The sequence below is a fragment of the Lagopus leucura genome, unplaced genomic scaffold (genome assembly GCF_019238085.1).
Source record: "Lagopus leucura isolate 7727_CA_CO unplaced genomic scaffold, USGS_WTPT01 Super-Scaffold_100004, whole genome shotgun sequence".
NCBI lineage: Eukaryota > Metazoa > Chordata > Aves > Galliformes > Phasianidae > Lagopus > Lagopus leucura.
Genome location: NW_024962264.1, coordinates 51,258,937 through 51,271,843, shown reverse-complemented (window position 1 = coordinate 51,271,843; position 12,907 = coordinate 51,258,937). Strand labels below are relative to the sequence as shown.

General features: G+C 34.5%; 1 long non-coding RNA gene across 1 annotated transcript in view; it reads right to left on the bottom strand.

The window, feature by feature from the left end:
• Positions 1-233: 233 nt before the first annotated feature.
• The window catches only part of LOC122180104, a 60,167-nt gene continuing 47,493 nt past the window's right edge, over positions 234-12,907 (bottom strand). The window contains exon 3 of the long non-coding RNA XR_006178915.1: positions 234-278. This is a non-coding gene — a long non-coding RNA (uncharacterized LOC122180104). The remainder of the gene's footprint in view (positions 279-12,907) is intronic.

The window sequence follows — 12,907 nt, the reverse complement described above, 5'->3', positions numbered from 1 at the left end:
TCTCATCATAATGAAGGCTAGAAACTGGTGAATTCTTTCACTGGGTGGAAGGTGCCCCACGCTATAACTTCCAGCTACAGAACTGGATCGATGCCTCAGAGATTTTGAGCTGGGACTGCCTTCAAACAAAGCATCACTGCCAGTACAACCTGAGCCACTCAGTATCATGAAGAGTAAGTGCAGTTATTGTGGAAAAAGACTATACCTGCAGGGTTTGGAGGCATCCATCTGCCAGCTTGATTTGAGTACAGATCATTCAGGGATGAGTTTAGTTGAATCTGACAAGAGATGTAAAAGGAAACAAGAATAAATTAAGACCAAAAAGGAAGACCAGGCAAAATGCGGGTTTGCTGCTGAATGGGGCTGGAGCTCTGGTGACAAATGACACAAAAAAAGACTGAGGTACTTAATATCTTACTTCCCTCAGTCTCTAGTGAGAAGATTCCTTCAGTATTCCTAGCTACCCAAAACCAGGGAGAAAATGGAGCAAGGAAAACTTATTTGGGGGGACAAAAGTTAGGGGATGCTTAAACAAGGTGGCCATATGTAGTTTTGTAGTTTAGTGCTTATACTTTTACTACACAGGATTGAGATCTGGATTTTTCATTCAATGATAAAAAAGTAGAGTCAGATAAGACTAACACTGATCAGCAACTTCATTCAGAACAAGCAGAATCAATTACTGGCACTAGCCACATATTTCTGGAGAAAAACCTTAAATAATTAAAAATGGTCTCAATAACCTTCTATTTTTTCAGTACTACCAACATATGGAATTTACTGTGTCTGTACTTTATCTTTCCTAACCTATTTCAGCAGTAGGTCATGCTTTTTGTCACAAAATCTTTCCGTATCCAATTAAGTATTTAATCTGAAGTTAATAAATATACTGATCTTTTACTTTTTAAAAATTTATTTTCTTTAAATCCACTCAGTGATGCCATGTTAGAAAATTTTGTGTGGTCTTTTAGAAAGACTAGTGTAATGTTTCATTTCCTTTGCCCCACAGATGATCATTAATGAGCAGTAAAATAATTCTGACACAATTTCATAGAATACTTCTAAACCTTTCAAAGGCAAGCCACAAAATGCAGTTATTCTCTCTCTTACAAGTATCTGATTGCCAGTGTTCTCACATCTCTAGATCCCTATAATTATCTGCAATAATTTGTTATCTTATTTGATTATGAATCTGAGTGTTTTTCTCTCATGTAGAAATATATATAAAAATATGGACCTATTACCTCACCCAGTGTAATAATTACTAAATTTTATTTTGTGTAGCAGTGCAACAACATTTAAAGGTTCAGTGAAAAAATTACTCTACTTGTCCAAGATAGAATAATTGCTCTTACAAATTAACTAACCTCCTCCCTCATGAGTAAAAAATCTGTGTAATTGATTATCAGTTTATACACAAAAAATTAATATCATCTGCTCAACAATTATTTGAAGATGTTTGCAGTAGCTCATGTAATTTGTCTGAATTTTAAACGCGAAACAACATTAGTGAGACAGTAGCATATTGAGCATATCATTTAATAAATAACTATTTTTGAAAAGCACTGTCAGGAGTATTACCTCTAGAAAAAAATGCATATGATATATCACATAAAAATCATAGACATCACCTAATTACACACTGAAATACTGTTATGTTTTATTTCGCTTGTTTCTTTTTTTAATTTATAAAATGTCCTATTTAGAAAATGTAAGCATGCAGTAAGTCTTAGTAATTCGATGTATGCATATATGCTGGAGTAAGTAATGAGTTTTTGAAAACTCATATACATGAAAGAAATTAAGGGTTTGGTTACATAGAGTGTGATTCACACAGAATTGAGATATTAAATTTCGAATTATACTTTCTAAATTCCATGTTTACATATTCATCTGTTAAGTAAAGTTATTTTCCTTCCACTTGAGAAAATGAGGATTTTGGTGACATAGTTTTCCCTATTTCTATGATAAGCAATTTTTAGAATGCTGCATCAGGAGGATTTTCTAAGTTTTCTAAGGTCTAAGAAAATTCAAACATATCTATTTCTCACTAGTGCTCCATCTACTGTTGTTCTTACAGTAAGAAATAAGGTTATAATTTTCTCTTTTTTTTTCTCTTTTTTTCTCAGAAGAGAATATAACAAAAAAGAAGATATATATACATAAATACAAGCAGGATCATGAATCCACAAGTTTAGTTTGGGTAATTTAGTTACGAGTGGAGAGCCAACATATGAGTTCCTATTCTTTATGTATTTAGCATTAAGTAATCATTGGACAAAAGTCAGAAGGAGTCATGTCCCATCAGAACAGATGGGAGGTTTCCAGCCTTTTGTCATTTTACGTTCATTTTTCATTTGGGAAGTGCCTTAAGGTAGATGGTGAATAGTCTAAAAAGAAGTTTAGAGACTCATACTTACTTTTCACCTTGTTCTGTGGAGTAATCAGTATTTAATTATTTCATGCAAGACAAGAAATGTGTCAGCTTTCCTTAAAGCTGCTAGTTAGTTATATTTAGTGCTAAGAGAATTCTGCTAGCACCAGATTTAATTCTTCAGAGGCAGAAGAACTTAAATTGTCTTACTTGTATTTGAAGTGTTCTAACTTGTGTACAAAAAGAAGGTAGTAAATTTATATATTAATCTATGATCCAAAACTGCAATAACTGACTCTATAACACTACTCAAGTTTATGAAATTCAGCCACAAGCCCTATTTGGTTTGATAAGAAATATCAAGATTTTCTCTGTTGCTGTTTATACAACACAGTTAACCATGAAGAGATTTTCCATTCAGAGATAAAAGAAAGAAAATAAAATTTCATTCTACGTAAATAGATTTTTTTTATTATTTTTTTAGTAAAGGACAGGAATATTTAATAATTACTACTGTTATTTATCATTTGTTTCACTTAATGAAGGAAATACATAAAGAAAAGAAATACCAAAGTCTACCAAAGCTTGACTAACATTACAAGAGTATGTAAGCACATATAAAAGCACACATAAATACATACAGAAACTGTTTTGTAACAACTAAATTGCAACTAGGTATACAAAAAGTGTATTAAGAAAAATCAGATTTTATCTTTCTACTGTAGATTATTAGTTTAAAAATTAGTAAGTTTTTACTGTATTCCTCAAAACACAGAGTTGGAAGTATGAGCTAAATTCCTTAAGTCATTATTGATGTTTGCCATCATGTCTGACCTTATCTGAGATATCTTGTGAGTGTAAACTATGAAGTTTGTATGCGATAAAATTTCACAGTTGGGTTTGAACATTTCCCAGTGAGGAACTGAACTAGGCCTCACAACAATTTAGTAACTTGTCAATAGCTCAGCTAAACATAGACAGTCATTTACTATTTGTAATAAATCTTGTATTAAAATTGTCTATCCATTCATATTGTAAGTAGTAAATTTAGATCAAAAGACAGTAAGCTGTTCTGTAAATAATGCTAAATACCTTCTTTCTTATGTTAGGGAATAACAAATAAAGAAGAGAGAGTATATGATTATTAAGCAAACTAACTTCTAGAATGAGACATAAATTACAGACACATTAAGATCTGGAATCTTATGCGAAGGTTGAAGGACTATGTAACTGATACTGTTGTCTTCTTCAAGTCCAGTGTTATGTATACCTGCCAGTTACAGGAAGCATACATGGAAATGTACATTCTGTATATAATTTATAGAACTTATGTGGCTAAATGTTAACTGGCTAAACCTTGAACATTCTCTGAGTAGATAATCCTAAATATTTTTGGGAGATAGGAGCTGGTATTCAAAAGACACAAAATATCATGTCTGTGTTACAATGCTAAACAAAGCTGGGACTTTTTTTCTGCTGAGGTCAACTAGGGAAATATCTCACATTAACACTGTTCAATTCTCTTACTCTCCCAAACAGTCTAATGTCATTCAGGAATTTTCTCTGCCCTTCGTTATCTCCAGAACTGTGCCAGTGAACAGTCTGTACAGCTGATACGTGTCAACTGCACAAGAGAAAAATCATATCATAAATCATTCCAATAATATCAAAATCCGAAGAAAATTCTCTGAATCCGGAAATGTTCTTTGCCTGTTTGATTTTCTAGAATTTTCTTCTAGTGACCTTGCTTCATTAGCAAGAAAAATCCTTTGACACACATCAAGGTCATAGAAACTTAACCAGCACCCTGAAAGTGCTGAAAGGCATGCAAGATTTTTTGCTCTCTGCTTAATTTAGAACAAAGTGTTCTCACATTGGGTGCTGAAATAGGTTTTTACCTAATTCACTAACTTTTCAATTCAAAGATTCAAAGGCCAAAATATAACCTGTTTCTCAAAGGAAATAGATCTTGATAACTCTACAAAACCTCCAAGTGGAGAATGACTATTTTCATTTCTGTAGAAAGAAAATAAATATAAGGACAAAATTAGAAATGATGACTTAGCCTATGTTTTCTATGAATCTCAGATGTTTTCCTTTCCTTGGAATTCCATCAAAAATGAGTAAATGAAATCACTTAGATTCATGGAATCATAGGGGTGGAAGGAACATCTAGAGATCACATAGTCCAACCCCCTGCTAAAGCTGGTTCCCTAGAGTAGCTTACATGGGAAAGCATTCAGACAGACTTGAACATCTCCAGAGAAGGAGACTCTACAACCTCTCTGGGCAGCTTGTTCCAGTGCCTCAAAGAAAAATATATTTTTTTAGGTGTCTATGGAACTTCCTGTGTTTGTTTGTGCCCTTTGTTTTTGTCCTGTTGCTCGGAACCACTGAGAAAAGCCTGATCCCACCCATTTGATGGGATTTCTGCACTTCATATATTTCTTTTCTCCAGGCTGAACAGTCCCAAATCTCTAAGATTTTCATTACAAGGGAAGTGCAGCAGGCCCCTAATCATCTCTGTAGCTGTTTGCTGTACTCTCTATAGAAGTTCCCTATATTTCTTGATCTGATGAGCCCAGAACTGAACACAGTACTCCAGATGTGTCCTCACCATGGCAGAGTAGAGGGTGAGAAGAATATCCATCAACCAGCTGCCCACACTCTTTATAATGCATCCCAGGATACCACTGGCCTTCTTGGCCACAAGTGCAGACTTGGCATAATGCTGGTTCAGAAAGAGTAAAAAATGATGTGTATCACCAAAGAAGCGAAACTCTTAAGGATTGAGGGAATAATATGGAGATATAGCAGAGTTGCATTCTACTGGAAGTTTATATGAGCTGTGTTTTCCGGCCTTGACTAGGATCAGGTATTCCAGATGGAAAAATAAATCTCCAGTAGAGGGAGAAAAGAAATCTATTCCATAAGTCACAAGTTATCCCCCCCACTTCCTGAATCTTGACCAGTAGAAAGAGTAGTTCATCAAATTGGGCATACTCACATGTCTGTTTGCTTTCACCCTTCTCCTCAGGGAGTAGCCCCAGTCACAGCCTACAGCCTGAGAGTGTAGTGGTCACATGAACTACTTGGAGCTCAGTCTGGGTGGTTGCATAAGTCCCACCAATTGTTGGAAGAGCAAAAGCACACGGCATGGCTTTTTGTCCTCACTGCCATAAAGACAACTGTGGTTATAGGTGGTCAGCTGATTCTGGCCAACTCTCATACATCCCTCTTGTGAGAGTGGTAGCTGAACCTCCAGCACCTCCACATGCACAGCACACACAGCACACACATGGTATACACAAAGTCATAGAGAGCTGAGGCCCAGAAATGCTCTCAAACACTCCCAGGACTTCACAAGCCTCTGCTGCTGCCACTTCCCACTGCTCTTACTGCTACTACTTCTGAAATCCAATATTGGCTCTATTTTGTTACCCTGGAAATTAGTGACAGAGATGGAGGTTCAAAAGTTGCAAAGAATCAAAAAGGAATTGTAAGGATAGCAATGGCTTAGCCACTAAAATATCCTGTACAACAAATTTTCTACATTCCTCTAACAATCTTTGCTTCTCTTTAAATGATGGAGTTAGTTTCCACATACCCAGAAATCCTCTGACAGTTCTCCGTAAGAACAAGTCTTTACACTTTTATTGCTTTAAATTCATATAAGCATTCAATAATCTAAGTGTTCATACCAATATAAATTTTAATGAAAATATATTAGGTAGAGTTGCACTGACACAGGCTGGTAAGCCTTACTGCTTCCTTAGCTTGCTCTCACACTGTTAGAAGTTTTTCTAGCTACATTCAAGACAAACTGAGAGGACTGGGATTTCAGAAAGCATCAAATCCTCTTTTTCCTTATGTGTCTCTTCTGTTGGAACTGCTTTTAAACTGAGGCCTTTTGTATTCATCTTGAAGCAATGCCTCTGTGCCCAATGTGCTCAGATCCTAACCCTAATCCACGGACTCAATTTCTGGTTTGACATCACACCTATCTTATCTCTATTGATATTTTCTGATGGTCTGGTTGCTGAGCTGCCTCCAGCTGCTTCCCAGATTGGTGTGCCCTGTTTCCTTGTGAGAATGCTGGGATGATCTTTTGCTGGTGAGGATTCTGCCCTGTTGCCCATCCAATACAGATTCCCAACAGCCTCCAATTCCACAGAGAGTTCCTAGCCCGCACTGCATCCTGACATTCCAGATAACTGATCTGGAACTATAACTAAAGTCTGAATTATCATACACATATATATAAATTAATAGGTAATACATGTCATATATGTATACATTGCTCCAAAAGTAATGCCTCCTGCTTATTTCCATGGAAAATACAACTGATGCAAAAAGCACACTATTTGTTAAAACAAGTTCTCAGCTATAACGCACCATTTTTTCAACAGTCACCAGCATTAGATATGCATTTGACAGCAGTGACCAAGAGCCTGCATGCTGAATTCATAAAAACCTGCACCAACAGACCCACTGTTGCTTGACAGCAACAGTGACCCACTGCTGAAGCACACCATCCACCACCTCACTGTGCTCACACCCTCTTTCTTCTCCAAAAACAATCAGCTAGTATTGATGAATGTCAATGAGTGTAATTTTTCCCTCATTAAATGATACAACTTTTTTTCATAATCACTTCTGTATCAGATGTCATTTTGTCAGACTGTCCTGCTGCTCTCATCTGTAACATGGCGACAAAATGTAATGGCATATTGGTAGACCAACATATTAAAATAGCAGATATTACTCTGAAACAGCACTTGTATACATAGTAGTCAGCAGGGCAAGGAAGGCGGTTGTTCTCCTTTGCTCTGCCCTCATGAGGAGGCTCCATCTTGAGTACTGCATCCAGGCCTGGGACCCCGAGCACTAGAAAGATGTATAACTGTTGGAATGGGTCCAAAGGAGAAACACAAAGAAAGTTTAAGGGAACTGGGCTTGAAGATGAGAAGACCCCGGAGAGACGTTATTGCAGTCCTGCAGTACTTGAGGGAAGCTTATAAACACAGTGGAGAGCAACTTTTTACACAGCATGATAGATACAGGAGAAAGAGGAGCAATTTTATATTGAAAGAGGGGAGATTTAGATTAGATGATAGGCAGAAATTCTTTACTCAGAGTGGTGTGGCACAGGAAAAGGTTGCCCATGGATGCTGTGGATGATCCATCCTCAGGCCAGGTTGTTTGGGGCCTTGGGCAGACTGATCTGGTGGGTGGTAACCCTGCCCATGGCAGAGGAATGGAACTAGATGATCTTTAAGATCCCTTCCAATATAAGCCATTCTATGATTTCATAATCTACCTCAATAAATTTATTATGATTAGGATAAATCAGCATGGCTTCTGCAAAGGAAATTTGAGCCCCCCAATCTATTGAAACAGTGGAGCAGGTTCATAACAGGTTCATAAGGTTTATTTTGACCTTTAGGAAACAATGAAAAAAGTCCTGCATGGAATATTTTATGAAGGCTTCCTGATCATGTCATGAAAAATAAAATATTGTAATGGATTATAAACAGATTTAGATACAGAAAACAAAGGATAAGAATAAATATTATATTTTCAGCATGACAAAAAAGTTAGTAACTGGGTTCCCTAAAGATCTATACCAGGAATGTACATTCTTGATAGATTCTGATAGAGAAAAGAATTAGAAGTGGAAGGTGGTGCTGTTTGCTAGGACTACAATGTTATTTAGCCAAGCTTTTATAAGATTTCCAGAAAAACTGACATTTACTTCCACAATTAGATTTAATTCCAATATATGTAGGTTATTAAAAATGCAAAGGAATAATTTCACATACACAAGTAACTTGCAGTCTTGTATTAGTACAATCCATTTATAAAGTTAAGTTATTGCTATGGACTATTAAAAGAAAACTCACACTTGCTCACAGGAAAAATGAAAAATGTGTAACTAATCAGAAAAGGCCACTTAAAATAATAAGTATTGTCTGACATGTGATATCAATTTAATTTCCTAACAAAAAGGTATGTTAAAAAAGTATTACATTTTTGAGTAAGTCTGTGGTTTGTATCCTGTGTTTTCAAGGTAGAATCGGGAAAAAAGCTTTCCATATTATTAAATTCATATGGCTTATATATTGTATAGTATAATAGGTATGTTTTATAAATGCACATATAAATATGTATATTTGATTTTTTTTCATTATGAAATATGTATTTCTGCATTTTTGGTGAGAATAGTTGAAATTTCAAATGCTATTATTTCTGTGGGTATAATTTTTATTGTATTATGCCCAAGAGACAAAATAATGAGTGTTACTGACCAAACTTATCATATCAAGTTATGTACTTTACGTCAATGTATATATTTAATTATCCTCAAGTTGAAAAAATATTATTTTAATAAGCTAAAAATGTAACAAAGAAATTTTGTCTTGCTCTCCACAGCAATAATGGCAAGTTTCTGGACTGAATTTCCTAAGTGAACTGTGAAATAGTAGTTCTTAAATTGACTGAAAGAAAAAAGTTGACTTAGCAATATCCAGTGATATTTCCTTAGAACAAAATATGCACATTTATAGAAAATATTTTTAATGAAGTAATATTAATGGTCTTACTTATGGACTAAACATAAATTGGAGGTAAATTCATTTAATAGTTCACTATGCAACTGTCAATGGAAGGAGCTATTAGTTGTACAGCTGTTTGATCTCACTGGTTTTTATGGAAGACATTAAAATATGAATAATTTCACATTGTAGATTCTGTTATAGTTAGTCATTAATATAGTCTGTTAACCTAATTCATCCACTGCTGACAGTTGAAGAATAACACAAAATTGTATCCAAAATATTACCATTAGTGAGAAATGGAGTTAGAAAATCAAGAATATTTTTCATGACTCCAGATAGACAGCTACACTGCATTTTTCTGATATATGCATCCAGTCTGCCTATGTTGTGCTTAGGGCAATAGGCTGAATGGCCGAGAGAACTTTTTAGTCTAACAAATTGATGAATTGAAATATTTGTGAGTTGGTTTGATTATTTTGAGTTATTATCTCTCAGTGATACTCCTCTATTGCACCAGTCTAGGCCTCTTTTTTAATTTCCCTCATTTTAATTTCCCTCACAGGCTTGCAGAACTCTTCTTGTTCACAGAACATGAAATATTCCTTATCTATACATATCTTTTTGTGTCTACATTTGCTTTCCTTAAATTCATGATCCTGATTTCTAAGATCACCAATAATAAGAAAAACTCCCCTACTCATCTCACACACCACAAGTGAATATGTGTAAGAAGAAACTCAGTTTGTGTAGGAGACAGAAAAGCAGGCTGTTTTTTTTTTTAAAAGGTTGCAGAAGGCTGTAGAGAAGAGTGTCTTCACTAATATTTTGTCACTGTGTGCTCTGAATGCAATGCACATTGCATTGACATCAGTCAGAGAAATAAAGCTCATAAAACCTCTCATCACTAGTTTATTTCAGCAACAAAAACTGCAGAGAATCTGCCAACAAAAATTGAATTCATACGTATGCTAATTCATAGGTCTAAATAGATTCTGGAGTAAGAATCTATAGAATATTTTTTATTAGAATAGTGATCCTTTTTCATGTTCTGCTCAGTTTACGTGCTAGATACATGATGCAGAGGAAGATGTGTCAGTAAAACTATTTTTACAAGAAACCATAAATGACATCTTAAAAATAATAATTCAAGCATTTCTTGTCACTGGGCCATATTCATATCCAGGTGCCAATGGACATTCATGCATGTACATTTATACATAAACTTTTACTTATTGTTGTTCACCAGCTGCAGTATCAGTATCTGTTTTGTTTTCAGATGAAATTTTTTTTCCCCAAAGAAGTATAGATATCTAATATGTGACAATATCTGGCTTTAAAATGTACTATTCATAGTGATTTCCTACAGGAAAAAGCCAAACTACCTATCAGATTCTAATGGGTAGAGGTCAGTATAACATCTGCACTATTTTCTACTTGTTTCTGAATCATGCACAGCATTCCTCTATCCCCAGAGTTGTTCAAGCATGTAACTGCAGTTATGAGTTGAATCTTCTTTATTCCTTTTTTCTTTTCTTTTTTTTTTCAGCTGGCACTACAGCAAATTGTTTTTCAGCTACTGCAAGAGCAACCTATTTGAGGTTGTGGGTTGGGTTTTTTTGTTGTTTTGGGTTGGTTTTTTTGTTTTTTTTTTTTTTGTATTTTTTTTTCTAGCTCTGTTAAGAATGAGTGAAATGGAAAGAAACCGTGTGCATTAGAGAGTTCTGGTTACAAAAAGTCAGTAATAATAAGCAGTTTGTGAAGCAAGATACCTATGTATGTTCTAGTACCAAATGTAATAATATCCAGTGGACTTTCAATTTGTACAGCAGCTTCTTTGCTCCTCTTTCAGTTTTATTTTTCATTTGTGGCACTAGCTTTTGAAGCCACTCTCATTTTTAATCCTTCTTTTATAACAGTCATCAACTAGTACTCAGTTTGTACATCTGCTATAATACATTCCTGTAAGATAACCTTTGTGCAACATAAAGAACTTCAGACTCAGCAGAAGTTACTACTTCTGTTACTGGTATGGTTACTACTGAAAACTGAGTTTTCATCTTAGTTTCTGTTCTGTAGACACTGGAATATGTTGTGTATAAATTGGAGCCAAGACTGAAAAGTGATAATATAATTAATTTTATTTGATCAGTTTTTACATAAATAGTTTCCTACTTAGCATGTTTGGTCTTTTTTTTTCTGATGTGATTTATTAGCACCTAAAAAGGGAAGAAAAAATGTAAGCAAAACAGCAGACTGAGCTGCTAAGAAAGATTAATCAACTGAACAGTTTTTTTAATGAGATGTAACAAAAATGCAGAAAAGTGAAATGAAATGACAGTGAGTTAGCACTATGCTCATAGAAACTTGACCTTTGGTTCATGATCAAAACCAGTATAGTTCAGTAACTTCTAAGAAAACTATGGGTTTTATCTCAGCATATGCACATATCATACCATCAAGAACACTGCAATTTATCTTAATGGATTTTGTTCTTGTAGCTTGAATAAAGATGTCAAAGACTCAGTGAACTTGTAGATCGAATCAGCTGCTAATCACATCACATCAGAATTCACAATTATCCACAGAAAAGGAGAAAAAAAAGAACAAGGAAATTTTTTTAATAATCATTGATCTTTATGATACACATATGTGTATATATATAAAATCAAATGATACCATACTTAAGGTATCATTTCTTTGTATGGATATCCACTTTCTGCTATACACAATATTTTGGGAAAGGCACACATGTTAGAGGTATATGTAACTAGTCTGAAAACAGTGCCTTAGAAAATATTACAGTCCACAAGTGTAGTATCATTCCTGAAAAGGTTGACTGATGCTGCCTTGTTCTGAAGGATCAGTACTGGAAAAAAAAAAAAAAAAAAAAAAAAAAGGCTTATTATGGAAGGGTAGTTAGTAGTTAGTAATTAGATGTAGTAGTAGTTAGACAGTAACACGTATGAAGTATGAGAGGTATGAGAGCAAACCATGGCACATAAAGAACAATAGGATATGAAAGATAAGCAGTGAATAAATAGAAGAAAAGTGATTGTGTCTGTGCAATATGTTGAAAATAAATACAGTATATGTAAATACATGCAACACGATATGATTATGTAATATGTGATGTATATACAGGACAATATTTTATACCCTGACTGAGAACTGGCACAAGTTGCCCACAGTGGTTGTGAAGTCTCCCTCTTTAGAAATATTCAAAAGTCATATGGAAGTTATTTTGGACAACATGTTCTTCTTGAGCAAGGGAGATCCAAATATTTCCGCAGGCCCCTTTCTATTTCAACCATTCAGAGCTTCTGTGATGGGATATTTAAGTGATACTACACAGTGCATAGCTACAGGAAATGCTTTTGTTCCTTTCTGATATCTTCTCTTATGAGGTCTCAACCTTGACATAGGTTTCCAGACACTTACTGAAAATATCAGCTAATACATGTTTAGTCAGACTATCACCTACAAATATTAACTACCAGTATTATTAAAGATCACTTTGCATATCATGTGAGCAAAGTCCTCTTGTTTCAGTGTAGCACATCTCAAAAGGAAGCAACTTTGTTATTTCAGAAACCTTTTAGTTATTAATACATGTAAAAAATTAATTAATTAAAAAGATATTAAAATATTTACACAAAAAACACTCATTACATAACAACGTACAGATAGCCAGTGGCAAATTCATTTAGTATAAGCTTTTATTTTAAGAGCTAAGCCAAAAGCTATCCAAAAACAATTTTGGCATGATTAAAATTGGTGTCCTAAAATACATAAATACAAATTTATCTGATCTGTCATCCCTTTGTGTTTGTCTCTAGTGACAATTAGAATGAATAATATATGATAAAAACAAACAAAAAAATCAACCTACTATAAAATGTGAATTATAAAACTATATGATACTAGATAGAGGTGAAAAGTACAGAGGACAGCTTATGTCAGAAAATCAGTGTAAAAT